The sequence below is a fragment of the Melanostigma gelatinosum genome, assembly GCF_949748355.1.
Source record: "Melanostigma gelatinosum genome assembly, chromosome: 15".
Classification (NCBI taxonomy): Eukaryota; Metazoa; Chordata; class Actinopteri; order Perciformes; family Zoarcidae; genus Melanostigma; species Melanostigma gelatinosum.
Genome location: NC_136648.1, coordinates 23,896,421 through 23,911,303, shown reverse-complemented (window position 1 = coordinate 23,911,303; position 14,883 = coordinate 23,896,421). Strand labels below are relative to the sequence as shown.

Sequence of the window (14,883 nt, the reverse complement as noted above, 5' to 3'; positions counted from 1 at the left end):
TCATGAAAGGCTCTTTTTCACGTAAAAAGTTACCTGACAAACTTGAAATGATGTTTTTACTCTTGGCCTGTAATGCTTGGTTAGTAGATAGTAAGCTATCTCATATCGGCTCATGTTTCCAGGTTACGTTAGAACACACTAATGACTTTGTCTGATCCATCCCTTACAAACAGTTAAGTGACTCTGTAGCAGAGTACATTTGAAATAAAGACTCTAATACGAGCCTGTTTCATGGAAAGCTCTGGTTCTCTCTGTAGTTAGAGGTAAATAAAGACCCAAGCCTCTGTGAGAATTTTTGTAATAATTTCATGTTTGTAGTGTCATTTCATTAACATTCCCTCACCTTTATCTGTGCACATGAAACAAATACGTAGTAGTGTATTTAATAATAATAACAAATAAAATAATAATAAAATCCTGGTATCTACAGAATTATACTTACGTGTACTTTGATATACAATGGACATAATTGTAACATGTCTTCCAACATCTATCCCCCGCAGTGGACTCATCCAAACTAGTCGCCCAAGTCACTAACTCTCCATCAGCCAAAGGGGCCTTTTAAGAAAATGGTGCCCCTCAGAATGGCGGACACGGACAAAACGGAGGACTGAAAATAGCCAAGTGAAGGTGGAGAAGGGGGGGGGGCACAAGACGAGAGAGAGAGGAAAAAGCAGAGAGAGAGAAAGATGACCCAGCCCCCCCCCCCCCCCCCCCTCTCGCTGGATGGACTGAAAGATGCCCGAGTCCTTGATTGGACTGGCGATGATTTGTGACTCAACTTAGAGTGCAGTGAAAGCTGAAGCAACCATTCGCCGGTGTGGAAATGCCCCCCCCCCCCGAACCCCAACTATGGATTCTCTAGAAGGCCTGGAGAGTGGAGTGAGTGTGAGTGAGGGTGAGGCCCGGCACCTCCGCTGCCTGTGCTTGTCCGTCTGTAGCTCCATTTCCAATCCACTGTTCGGCAAAATTGGCAAGTTTTGAAATGCTGCAATAAAAAGTTTGTGTGTTGTCCAGCTGAGTTGAAGAGAATTTGTTTCCTAAACGATCCACCAGAGGAACGGAGAGCGCCTCTACCGTGTTGAAAAGTAATCATTGCCTTTGTCGGTCACATGCCATGAACTACTAGTCAGATGCATCCAATTTGAACGGACAATATTTACAAAACATTTGCAGGTTGCAGCGATGAGCGAGCCCATTTTGAACTGTAGTGCACTTTAACAGGGCTTTTATTATTTAGTCAATCAACACCTTTCTGCTGCCATCTGCTGCATAACGTGTTGATTAAGAAACTATGTTTCGCTTCAAGTGAGCATGAAGAAGGTTTTGCAATGGCGGATGACCGTTTGTTGAATTTGGATCTATTAATACTGAACTTGTCTCTTCCATAAAAATCCACACAAAACTATTTGGATGGAAACCAAGCTTGTGCATATCTCAGTGTATCTGACACACGTGTCTGCTTCTGCCGTGTGTGTGTGTGTGTGTGTGTGTGTGTGTGTGTGTGTGTGTGTGTGTGTGTGTGTGTTGGTGGTGAGGGTGGGCGGCCGGTGGACTGGATATGTTCAGAGATGCACTTTGAGCTGATGGAAGCTAACAGCTGCCTTACTATTTTACGGAGTGACGTGGCGGTGGGTGAGAAGGGCCCAGGCAGGAATGTGAAGCGCTGGGCTGGTTCTCCCTCTGCCACGTCCTGGGAGAGTGGCTCTATTTCTATCGGTCTGTCTATCGATCCGTTCGTATCTGTTTTTATCTGTCTCCGTGGGTCTCAGTGCCTGCCATTTTATATGCTGCATCAGGTTCACAGCAGACAATCATCAGAGGGGTTTGTATTATTTGTAAAGCACAGCCTCGTAGTCTGGTGTCCGAGTCTTTTAACGAATGGATGTATTGCTTTTGACATGGCCTTCTCTGATACTTTGTGCTGAACTATGAATCTATGTTTCTATATTTTCATTCATGTTTCCACAGTCTTCATTACGATTTTGCTTCATTTACCATTAGCGTATGGCGTATGATAGCTGTTTATAGCATACCATTTAGTATTGACTTAAACGGAGCCCAGTTTAATACATTTACATACACTAGCTCACTGTTTGAACATGTCTAGAAGCTCAGCTGTGTTACATTTCACACTACGCTAGCTGATTTTCATAATGAGGTAGTGTAACAATTATTCTGACGAGTGACTGAGTAATTGTATAAGAATACACTTTATTAAAACAAGAGTACCATAAAACCTACAAAACTGTCTGATATTTGAGCAGCATATACCACATAAAGTTAATGCCACTTATAAACTGCTACTTCCTCCACGAGCACATACACAACCTGTGAGTAGCTAGCTGTAGCTTAGGCTAACAGCTGGTTCACCTGACTGACACACTGACACTTTAAAATGTTTCCTTGTAGTCAGCTTTGGAAGTTGGATGTTCTAGATCAGAGGTCTTCAACAGGGGGTAATGCAGGGGGTCCTCGAAATTTTTGGTTAATTAGACAATAAAAAAAAAAAGAAGAAATCTCTAAACATGAATGCGTCCATTATTTTAATGGTTCAGTGTTGTGTGAAAGATAACAGGTATCTCTATGCATGGCAGTGGTACTAATAGGCCATCACTCATTTTTCGTTTCCACATTTAAAATGTAAACATCAGTGTGAACAGCTTGTGTGCATGATTATCATGCAATTGATAGACAATGTTGATTGGCATTGGTATCAGCTGACAAGGTGTGTTTATAAAAGGCAGTGGCACGGCCTCCCTACTCACTGTGCCTTACACATGTTTAACATAACAACATGAATGTATGAACCTGTGTATTATTTGAATAGCTTAGTATTGAATGCACAATAAAGAGGTATACATGGTACTAGGCCTAGTTTAATATAAAAAACAATTTTATACAATATATATAGTCGGGGATCCCTGCTCCATCTCTCTATCAGTTTGGGGGTCCTTGGTCTGAAAAACGTTGAAGACCCCTGCTCTAGATGTTATCCAGAAATACATAAAAAGAAGTGTGGAGAGAAATCCAGATACATCATAATTCATAGAACCAAAGCTACATGTGTAACTCTTGTTCGGAGTCGTAATATGAAGAGAGGGATGAAGAGCGTGCGACCGTCATATGGTTTGCAGTTATGTGTGAGCGAAGCACAGGGCGTTGGCAGTTGTACAAGACGGTTGTGCTGTACAGCTGAAATGGCTGAAACCGGGCGTGTTTAGGATAAAACGTGGTGTAGAACTGCTCTTTAATCACAAGGATAATAGGTCTCAATCCCCAAAAGCTCCAGAGCTCCAGGCCCGGGCACTTTGGGCGCTGGGACTCATTGTGGAAAATCACGTATTTATTGCACTTACTTACCAATAAATAAAGCGTATATTTCATACATTCTATCAGGTCATTGCCACACAACCTCCACCAAGGTAAACCATACAAACGTGATATTTCAGTCCAACTGTAACTTATAGAGTTAGTTAGGTAGACTTGACCCTACATTGTTAGCTATACTAATGTCGTTGGCAAACTAACGTTAGCACAACAACAACAACAGGGGAATACAATGCAAAAAGCCCAATGTAATCATTTCAGCTAACTTTAATGTTAGTTTGCTAACAACATGAGCATAGCTAGCTGACGTTAGCAAGCTATGCTACTCTGCTTAACTGTATGTTACCTACATTTCTAAGATGCAGTTATGTTGAAATATTGCGGTTTATAGTTGACCTGAGTGTTCCTGGTGGAGGTTGTGTGGCTTGTCTCTGGTCATGTCCCGGTAGACTCCAGCCTGGAGCTCTGCTGCTAACCCCTTCTCCGCAATCTCCTTTTCCGCACCATTACCTAAAATACAACGGCAAATGTACCACACTAGTGAAATGATTCCTTAATTAAAGATACTGACTTTAAGAGGAATGCTGAACGTGTACTACACTGTCCACTGCTGTCTGTGAAGTGTATACAAAAACACGGGATCCATATACAACACAACACTTACTCATGTTTTCTCTTTGTTTTAACCATAATTTACTACATATTGGAACATACAACACACTAAGGTCTCATGACTCACTTCAGGCTGACAGAGTTGTATGATTCTTTTTGGCCATTCTGGGAAAGGTGGAGCTGTTAGAAATGTTGGTTTTGTTTTTTGAGTCAGTATATGTTTGTATTGTTATGGTCCTTGCTAAACTCGCAGTAAATGACTCTACTGTTGAGGTAAATACTATTCATTGGTGTTGAGTTGATGACAAAGATTTCTCTTCTGTTAAGTTTCCAAACGGTTTCAACAGAATGTTTGTTGGAGCCTTTGTCACACACAGCGGTTATCATGCAGTGATAAACGTTTGTGATTATAGTAACACAGACCATCCAAGGAATCATATATGTATATATACAAGATCATTAAAGTGACAGTCAGTCAATTACTCCTTGGAATATTTCACTTTAAAGTGTTTGCTTAGGTATTATAACATAAATACCATGAAACAGAGAGCCGTGATGCTGAATATATATTATTTATTTATTCATATTTTGTGGGAATATGCATTATTCAGCTTTAACCAACACAAAAATGTGTTTGCTGATTAAGATGAATATGATTGGCATTTGATTAACAGCCTGTGTTTACTATTTGATGCAATATTGTCGATGGATTTAGTCATGATACCTGTTCTGTGTAACAATGGCCTCATGATTCATTTTCAGTTCTTGCTCAATGTTCTGTATGTTAAAACAACAAGGCAAAATGTCTAAATGTTGATGGTTGATACGCTTTACTTTATGGGTTCGTAATGAACAAAGTAGTTTCATTAAGTTATAATTCTTTCCAGGAAATAATTCTGAAATTACGGACATGGAAAAATAAAGCTTCACTGTGATGGGATGGGTTTTAATACATACAGCGTACAGTCAGTTTACCTTTAAGATTTATTATAGGGTTGTTGATTGCATTCGATTTCTTTGTTAATACATTTAAACTCTGTTGATTGTTTCTGCCGATTAATTATGTGGTTTATCGCTCACATGTAAATCTGCATGCATGGGTTGGATGATGCTGCTCACTTGCATTTCTTTCAGATAACTGCACAGCTGTGATGTTGTCTCATCGTCAGCATTTTAAATTCCCAAATGGAACACGAATGCCGAGTGGAATAGTGCAGTGATCGTTTGCTCTGGATTACAAAACTGTAAATGTTGTATGCCCTATGATATGATCAACAGTACTTTCGATAGATTGTTGTAGCCATGGTATAATCGGAGTATTCCACCCAGACATGTAGCTTTATCTGTAGAAGCGTCAAGCCAAGAACGAGATTCATTTTGTGTTTGGTTCTATGTTGTGTTTTTCAATTATTCAAAGCTGCTGGTGTGTGAATGGTTGTTTCAATATAAAGTTTTCGTCCATTTGAAATCAGCCACTACTAACATGCATGATGTCAAATATACTTGTGTATTTGGATGAAAGGTTTAGCTAGAATATTTGAACTCTTAATTAAGTTTAGGAGGATAAAAAATCATTGTCTTAAATCTGTTTCCACCCTGATTACTGGATTTAGCATAACTTATTTTTCTTATGATGTGATTGTGATGCCTAGTTTAGCATGCAGATATGTTGTCGTTAGTTAGGGTGTCAGAGTCAATTATGATTAGTAGGGGTGTAACGATACGCATATTCGTATTGAACCGTTCGGTACGAGGCTCACGGTTCGGTACGCATGACGAACCGAATACGTTTGAAAAAAAATAAAAAATAAAAAAAGCTTTATTTAACCAGGTAGTCCCATTGAGATTAAAAATCTCTTTTGCAAGATGTAAGTAACAATACAAGATGTAAGCGAGATGTAAGTAACAATACTACATAACATTAAGGAGCAGTTTTTGTTTTTTATGCTTGTGTTGCTAAGAAGACACCCCAGAAGATGGGTCACTCAGGTATAGTTCCATCATTGTTCAAAGTCAAAGAATAACTTCATGATGTTAGTTGTAATGAATAAATATATTTTAAAATCAAGTACATTTCTCTGGCATTTATAGTTTTCTACTGAACCGAAACGTACCGAACCGTGGCTCCACTGTATCGTACCCAACCGTGAATTTTGTGAACCGTTACACCCCTAATGATTAGTATAAAGTATTCAGTCAGATAGAAAGAGTGGATTGCAGAAGTTAAAGAAAGTTGTTTGCAAACTCAGTCCCAACAAGGTTTCACAGTGTATTTTAAAGTTATAACTTAATTTCCATTTGGATCCCACAGAAACTCGATTCGAACACATTCTCCCTCCCAACTCGCCAAACACAGACTCTCCATCAGTGGCCCTAAGCTTCTCTCTATGATGCTCAATGTACCACTCTTGCATCAGCTTTGTATGTGTCAAACACGGCGTGTCATTTTCCACTCATTACATGGATAGTGTCTTTTCAAAATAAACTTCTGTGTTCACAGAAAAAGGTACAGTTTCTGCTCATTACACGCATACAGTCTCTTTTCAAAATAAACCTCCAACTTAGGTTTACAAATTGACGTGGTTAGGTTTGGGTAACAACAATATGTAAGAAAAGTGTTGAGAAAAGTTACGTAACAAAACGAATGTACAAAAAGTTAACATTGATATTTTTTCACACGGGACACGAACAGCAGCCTCCTGTGTGAAAATTGAAGAATGACGAGGATGGGTTTAGGTTGGAGTTAGTAGAAAGCCTGGTGCGTCCGCTAAAGGGTGCTTCTGTGCGTTGGTATCAGACGTCGAGAGGCACTGACCAAGCGTCTGTATTTGATGAGTAGAGTGAGAACAGGTTGATCAGAAACACTGACATGCGTCTTCATTCCATCACTGGGAATTTAGTGCCCTCCACTATCTGAAGGGAAATCGCTTCATCTTGTAGCTCCGAGTTTCTGACATAACTGAAAATATAACATTGAGAGTTTAATTCCTCCGTCTTACCAAAGATTAGCAAGTGACATAGGTTAGAAAAATGGTGGAAAATCAGTTATTACACAATAATAACAGTCATCGTATCTGGCAGTCATTGCAGAATTCACTGAACTGTAGTAACAGACATGAATAATGTGGCAATTCTTTGAATATGTAAGCAAGGTGTGTCCAAGCTAAAACATGCTGTAAAATCGTTGGTTAAGGCAGGCTGGAGCATTTTACATGGAGTTTTAAATATCATGGAGGATTTTCACAAACAAATATGGTTTATTGGAGCTTATTGCAAATCTTGATATCCTTCTAAATCATAAATCTAATTTAAGTTTGGTAAACATTGGAGGTATTTTTTCCCCAGTTTGAGGGCCTGAGAATTCTCAGGTGGCAGCTTTTCATCAAAGCTAGTCGGTGACGTATCACTAGTCGGTGAAGTATCACTAGTCGGTGACGTATCACTAGTCGGTGAAGTATCACTAGTCGGTGAAGTATCACTAGTCGGTGAAGTATCACTAGTCGGTGACGTATCACTAGTCGGTGACGTATCACTAGTCGGTGAAGTATCACTAGTCGGTGACGTATCACTAGTCGGTGACGTATCACTAGTCTGTGACGTATCACTAGTCGGTGAAGTATCACTAGTCGGTGACGTATCACTAGTCGGTGACGTATCACTAGTCGGTGACGTATCACTAGTCGGTGAAGTATCACTAGTCGGTGACGTATCACTAGTCGGTGACGTATCACTAGTCGGTGAAGTATCACTAGTCGGTGACGTATCACTAGTCGGTGACGTATCACTAGTCGGTGAAGTATCACTAGTCGGTGACGTATCACTAGTCGGTGAAGTATCACTAGTCGGTGACGTATCACTAGTCGGTGACGTATCACTAGTCGGTGACGTATCACTAGTCGGTGAAGTATCACTAGTCGGTGACGTATCACTAGTCGGTGAAGTATCACTAGTCGGTGAAGTATCACTAGTCGGTGACGTATCACTAGTCGGTGACGTATCACTAGTCGGTGAAGTATCACTAGTCGGTGACGTATCACTAGTCGGTGAAGTATCACTAGTCGGTGACGTATCACTAGTCGGTGACGTATCACTAGTCTGTGACGTATCACTAGTCGGTGAAGTATCACTAGTCGGTGACGTATCACTAGTCGGTGACGTATCACTAGTCGGTGAAGTATCACTAGTCGGTGACGTATCACTAGTCGGTGACGTATCACTAGTCGGTGACGTATCACTAGTCGGTGAAGTATCACTAGTCGGTGACGTATCACTAGTCGGTGACGTATCACTAGTCGGTGAAGTATCACTAGTCGGTGACGTATCACTAGTCGGTGACGTATCACTAGTCGGTGAAGTATCACTAGTCGGTGACGTATCACTAGTCGGTGACGTATCACTAGTCGGTGACGTATCACTAGTCGGTGACGTATCACTCGTCGGTGACGTATCACTCGTCGGTGACGTATCACTAGTCTGTGACGTATCACGAGTCGGTGAAGTATCACTCGTCGGTGACGTATCACTAGTCGGTGACGTATCACTAGTCGGTGACGTATCACTAGTCGGTGAAGTATCACTAGTCTGTGACGTATCACGAGTCGGTGAAGTATCACTCGTCGGTGACGTATCACTAGTCGGTGACGTATCACTAGTCGGTGACGTATCACTAGTCGGTGAAGTATCACTAGTCTGTGACGTATCACGAGTCGGTGACCTTTCAACAGATGAATGAAATGAAAAGCCATGTAGTGGGAAGTAGCCTATGGATATTATCATATGAGTATTTCAGTAAATGTATTGTGAAAGAGGAAGCTTTGTCTTATTTTTGTTGAAGAGGATTACGTTGCATGGAAGCAACAAAGGTCTGAGATAAGGTGCAGACTCGAGTGGAGGACAATGGTGTAGTGTTAAATGCCTTACTCAGTGCTTCAGTGTGTGGCTCTTGTGAATGGTGCTGTGCTATTGTAACTACTAGAAGAAGCAGATATTGTAGGTGAAATGAGTCAAGTGTTAAAGCAGAATGTTCACATGCAGAGGTACGACAGTCCAACACGTTCTGTCTCCCAACTTGTCAAATACAGCAGCGTTTCAAACTATGAAGCGCTACCTACCCCTCTAGCATCAGTGTTGCATGTGACTTTTAAAAAATAACTTATGTGTTCACAGGAAAATACTTGTTTAGGTTGAAGCAACAAAACTACTTGGTTAGGTTTTGAAAGGTTGTGGTTTGGGTTAAAATATGTCTGTTACGTAGTTAAAGCCACTGGTGTATCGTAACGAAGTAGAAATACTTTGTTACTGTACTTAAGTCGTTGTTTTGGATATCTGTACTTTACTTTACTACTTATATTTCTGTTGACTTTTACTTTTACTTCACTACATTTTGCAAAGAAAACTGATACTTTTACTCCGATACATTTCCCCTGAAACCTTCGTTACTCGCTACAAAATCAAATCTATCTTCAGAAACAAAATGAATCATGAGAGCAGCGTCGGTGACTGTGGTGGAACACAGACTGCAAGCAAGCAGGTTTGGTGAGTCAGTGGTCGTAGCAGCAAGTTAAATCATTGGTTAATCACGTTAATGCGCAATTGCAAACAAGTGCTCTCAAAGCCGCGGTGTTTTGATTCCCAGGATGCTATATGCTATAAGCTAGCGGGCGACTACATGAGTAGAATTCTACGATGACCGATTTCATGATGGAAGCAGAAATGGAAGCACCTGCTACTCCCGCAACAAACGACGGTGGTGACGAAGACCAACACCCGTGGATCGCTAGCGAGTTAGTGAGCTGAGGAAGTGTTGACAGTTGTGAGATTTTGTTGATTTGAGTCATCTTAGCTATAATCATTGCAGCACTAGTTGGCTAACGTTAGCTAACTTAACAGCATTTACTTTTACTTTCAATACTTAAAGTACATTTAATATCAGAAAAATACTTTTGATACTTAAGTACAATAAATATCAGATACTTTAAGACTTTTACTCAAGTAGTATTCTAATAGGTGACTTTTACTGGAGTCGTTTTCCAGTAAGGTTTACTTTTACTCAAGTATGGCTTTTGAGTACTTTATACAACACTGGTTAAAGCTACGACAAACATTCATTGTGGTGGTCTCTGTGGACGAAAGTGGTAGTGTTTCCGAGCACCAGATTCCCTTGAGAAAACCTCTCATTTCACTGCAGCATCGTCTGACAGGCTGCTCCAGTCAGTCCTGGTTCTGGTTCTCCGGTGCCTCCCTTCCCTCCAGCAGGCCCAGCAGTACGGCCTGGGTCTCCAGCAGCGTGGTGTCGGTTTCAGCTCCCAGGCGAAAAACCAAAACGAAGCTCTGCTCCTGGCCGGGGAAGGAGTCGCTGCTGCCGTAAGGATTTGCGCAAAATAAACAACCCGGCGGCACCGATGACTAGCATTAAGAATAACTTTATCGGTTTACTTAGGTCATCTATATTAAGTTGAGACTGTTTCAAAACCAGTTAAAAGTTCCTTACAGTTGCTTTAGCTAGGCTACGTTATGTATGTGATATAAGTCATGGGACATAACCAAAAAACGCCATCTTTTGGTGTGACACGGGACACGAATACCAGTCCCCTGGGGTCCATCCATGCATCCTGACCTCCTCACTATGCAGACTTCAGACTCGTCCGAGATGAGCCAGTCCTGTTCACAATCGATCACCGCACAATGCATGCCAGACATGCACAACGATTGACGCACAGGACCACTGACCAAGCTGCTGTATTTGAGGACTTGAGACTGAGAACAAGCTGGAAAGTCTGATCTCCAAATTGCATTAGACCCACTCTCCAGCAAATGCATTTAAAAGTATGCAACATCCAACAACGTGTTAAACCTCATGTACAACTCGCAGTAGAGCTAAAACACTGATATGTAGTGTTGAGGCCTTAAATGACCAGCCAGTGTTTCATCTTGTCATTGTAGCAACATGCACACACCTAACAGGCCCTGGTGCTTTCTTTTTTTAATGCAGTGCTATTTTCAACCCTCACGGTCGCACATGTTTTGGCCTACATCGGCGCGGATGATCACATGCTAATCCCAGAGGAAGACCCGTGGTGGGCGCAAACACGTGCACCTCATAAATAAGACGTAGGTGATTTTGTTAAGAACCTTCATTTCCTTTCGCTGGAGTGTGGGTGTTGTTCAGTTCCAAGCAGAGAAAACACTAACACCATGCTTTACTCTGGTCTGACCTTAGAGAGGAAACGAGGCTGTTGTTATAGAAAGAAGAAAGAGAGGATTGGGACGGCACTGATGAAATGTTGTTTATGGAGGAGAACAGGGAAGAGAAGGTGAGAGAGTCTCGGATGTATCGGGGAAGTTTTTGCGGTCTAAAGTATAACAGCTGGCGGCAAAATTGGACATTCATTTAATGAGAGCAGTTTGTCTGGAGCTTGGTTTAAGCTTGCTTGTGACAAATCGGAGGAGCCTTTAATGCACGGGTCGGTATGGAATAAGCTCCAACATATATTTGTATGCTGTATGGAATAAGCTCCAACATATATTTGTATGCTGTATGGAATAAGCTCCAACATATATTTGTATGCTGTATGGAATAAGCTCCAACATATATTTGTATGCTATAGTTTCTTCCGCCCCGACAGGACAATCGCTTATGGCTGAGATCTGAAATAAAAATGACAACCTTTTTATTTTCGTCTCTGTATAGACTTTCTACATCACTCTATACTGTGTTTGGTTTTTGAGGCATTTTGGGAGACTTTTTTTCTAAAACTGTTCTTGACTGTATTTTGAATATTTGCCTTGATTGCTGAATGCAAATGAATCACCTCGGCTGTTGCTGGTGATGCAGTGCACATATTGTTGTCAGTTATTTTACATGACATTTGTTTGTCTTTTGGCAGTTGTTTCTATGGAGATCGATTAAAAAGGTTTACATTTTACACTCTGTGTTGGTGTGTTCTTTGTCCCCCTGCCTTTGTTTTCCAGTTTCCAGACTCCAGACTCCCATGACGAGTGACGGGGAGTGTGTGATCGGCATCACGTTCTGATCACGGAGGTAAAACCTAATAAATATGTCATCCATGTGATCGCGGTCACGTCCAGTGCAGTTAGGCAGTCAGAGGGGTATTCCCTGTTGCTGAAGTTGATCTGCCCCCCAGCATGCAGCATTCTCTTCCATTAGAGAAGCCCCCACTAAAAACGTAACTAAAGTGTGAAAGTTGGCTGGGCTCTGCTCCGACCAAAATAGTTGTGCTGGCTGTCAGCTGCTGGCCTGCCTGGAGACTGACGCGCACTACTGAAGGTTTTGGAGATGGAGCGCTTCCACACAGAATGATAATATGACATTATTCTAAAGATGGTGCTGGGACAGCTATGATTAGCTTTTCCAAGTACTTTTGTCAAATTTTGTCAAAACTGTCAATTTTGAGGCTTGAAATAAATGGTAGAAATAGAAATTTGGCACGGTTAAGCCACTTCTATGGGCCTGCAAAGGGAATTAAATAAACAACCTCCACATGAAACAGATTTCAATTTCAATCCCAAAACACATTACTGCAATAGGTTATGATATCCATTGATATCCATCCATTATCTTTACCCGCCTCACCGTGCAGGGTGTCAGTCAGGATGCCTACATGTGTCGCCATCTCGACCAAATGACCAGATTCCAAGTAGCAACTGGTTTTAAATTCCAATTTATGGAATTACATGTATGCATCAATTCAATGTGTTTTTTGTAAGCAACTATTATTTTCATAACAGATTAATATGTTGATTATCTTCTCAATGCTCGTGTACTTATGATTGGCACAGTCGACCCGAGACATTGGACAGAGGGCTCAGACATTTAGGGCTCAAATGTAAACCCCTCTAGTCTGAGCTCCCCCTCCCTGACTGGACTCTGCTGGTCCGGCCGTCCTGTCAGGAGAGGGCGAGGGTGAACTTAGACCATGTTGTACAGTTTGGGAGGTACAGTATTTAGTGTGAGAAACGCCAAGGTCAAGCACCCTCGCTTTCAGGCTGCCACGGTATGTAAACGAGAGACCGTGTCAAACCTCAACACACACACCCTCTCCTATTTCACAGGTCATCACTTCTCTGCCGGGGGACACCGCACACGCTAATGTTTGCATTGGTTTTCACCAACCAGAGAGCAAGTCCCCCCAAGTCTGACCGAGGACTGTGGTCAGCAAAGGACACGTCAAGAATCACACCTCGCTCTGGAGCACTAAGCTTTATTGGTATTATTTCACAAGTTCTAAAACTCGATGAGTATTTGATTGATTTATTAGAATTTAGTATAAAAGCTAAATCCACAAACTGTGTTGTTATGTCATTGTGTGTATTACGTTTCATTTGACAAACAAACGGTCTGGTTGCCGACGTAATACTAGAGATGGCACCTGCTCTATTATTTTTTTTGAATAATGGAAAAAAGGGATTGTTATCAAATATTTGAACAGATACAGACAGTAAAAAGTGAGGACAAACCAAATGATGACGTTTGAGTTGCTTTTACATTAAATCATCGTCATAAGCCAGTACATTTATTGTTGTTGATTCATTGTTGTCGTTTTTTGTTTGTTTTTGTGTATTATATATCTATATATATATCTATATCGATATATATCAGTGGCAGGCCGTGCATTTTATACCTGGGCCTTCACTGCTGTCCTGCAGCTGAGCCCGGTGGCTGAAGACCGTGGGCTGCTTCTCATCAGGGTTATTTTGAAGTGCTCTTAGTCTGGGCTCTCCGCTGAGACCTGTTTGCCTTGGGAGACCCTACCAGGGGCTGCTGGTTATATATATATATATATATATATATATATATATATATATATATATATATATATATATATATATATATATATATATATATATATACGTTTTACATTATGATGCAATCTTTACTTGTGTGAAGAATACCCAAGAAGAATATTTGCCTCTTTGGTAGTTCCGAATGGGGATCCAAATTAAAAGAAAAGGTTACAGGCTTAGCAGGATGACAGGACACAGAGACCAGACCAGCCACTAAAATGCAGAACTTTTATTTCCAAATGCCACATTTATTACACAGCCCTTTGTTATTCTTATCTGTTGTATTCAAATGAAGTAGGCGGGGTTATCTCAAAGATTCAGACCAAAGCAACAATCTGCTAGCTCGTTAATGTTCCCCCGCCGTCTTTTGAAAACATCCTTTTTTAAATAGATTTGTTTATTTGTTGAACTATATTGACTTATTTATACATCTATATTTATTCACATATCTATAACATTATTTACTTATTTCATAGCCATGTTTATCCATCTGTTTATTTATTTTATATTGAATGAAATGGACTTCCATACTAATCTTTCTTTTGAAATTAAAACATGTTCGAACATGTTATATCAGTGTGCTTTTATTAAATGATGATGTGTCTCAGTTGCTTCCTACAGTCAAATCAAGCAAATTATGTCTCATCTACTGAGGCCTGAGCCTCCATCTTTGCCTCATCTTGGGCCCCTGAAAACTTTGAACACATGTATGTGAAAGCATACTTTTGCTACTAGCTACCCTCTATACTAGCTAGACTTGATTCCACACACACACACACACACACACACACACACACACACACACACCCACACACACACACACACACACACACACACACACACACACACACACACACACCTTGGTGTCTTGTTGATCCTGAGGAGAGTAATCATATCTGGAGCTCAGAAGGCTCTTAATGAATGACAGCAGAGAGCAGCTGATCGTGTACCTCTGTCACCCCGTAATAACTTTATTTGTAAAGTGGTCTGCAAAAATAGAGGAACAGCCAGACACCTAGAATATTTTCCTCCGTCTTATACATCCTGTCTTCCTCCGTCCTGTCGTCAACCGGTCACACATGTCATCATCATGGGTCAGGCATCTGTGGTCTGTGTGGTCCTTATGTGGCAAATTCA

General features: G+C 41.0%; 1 protein-coding gene and 1 long non-coding RNA gene across 2 annotated transcripts in view; both read left to right on the top strand.

Moving 5' to 3' along the window:
* LOC306789201 (junctophilin-1-like) overlaps positions 1–6,447 on the top strand; it is a 47,668-nt gene extending 41,221 nt beyond the window's left edge. The window contains exon 7 of the mRNA XM_079285026.1: positions 504–6,447. The gene's annotated coding sequence lies outside the window, so the exon portion shown is untranslated. The remainder of the gene's footprint in view (positions 1–503) is intronic.
* Positions 6,448–8,431: 1,984 nt separating this feature from the next.
* LOC306789200 lies at positions 8,432–13,453 on the top strand. Its single transcript, XR_013772639.1, has 3 exons — positions 8,432–11,255; positions 11,914–11,983; positions 13,015–13,453. It is a non-coding gene; the product is annotated as an uncharacterized lncRNA (long non-coding RNA).
* The last annotated feature ends 1,430 nt before the right edge of the window (positions 13,454–14,883 follow it).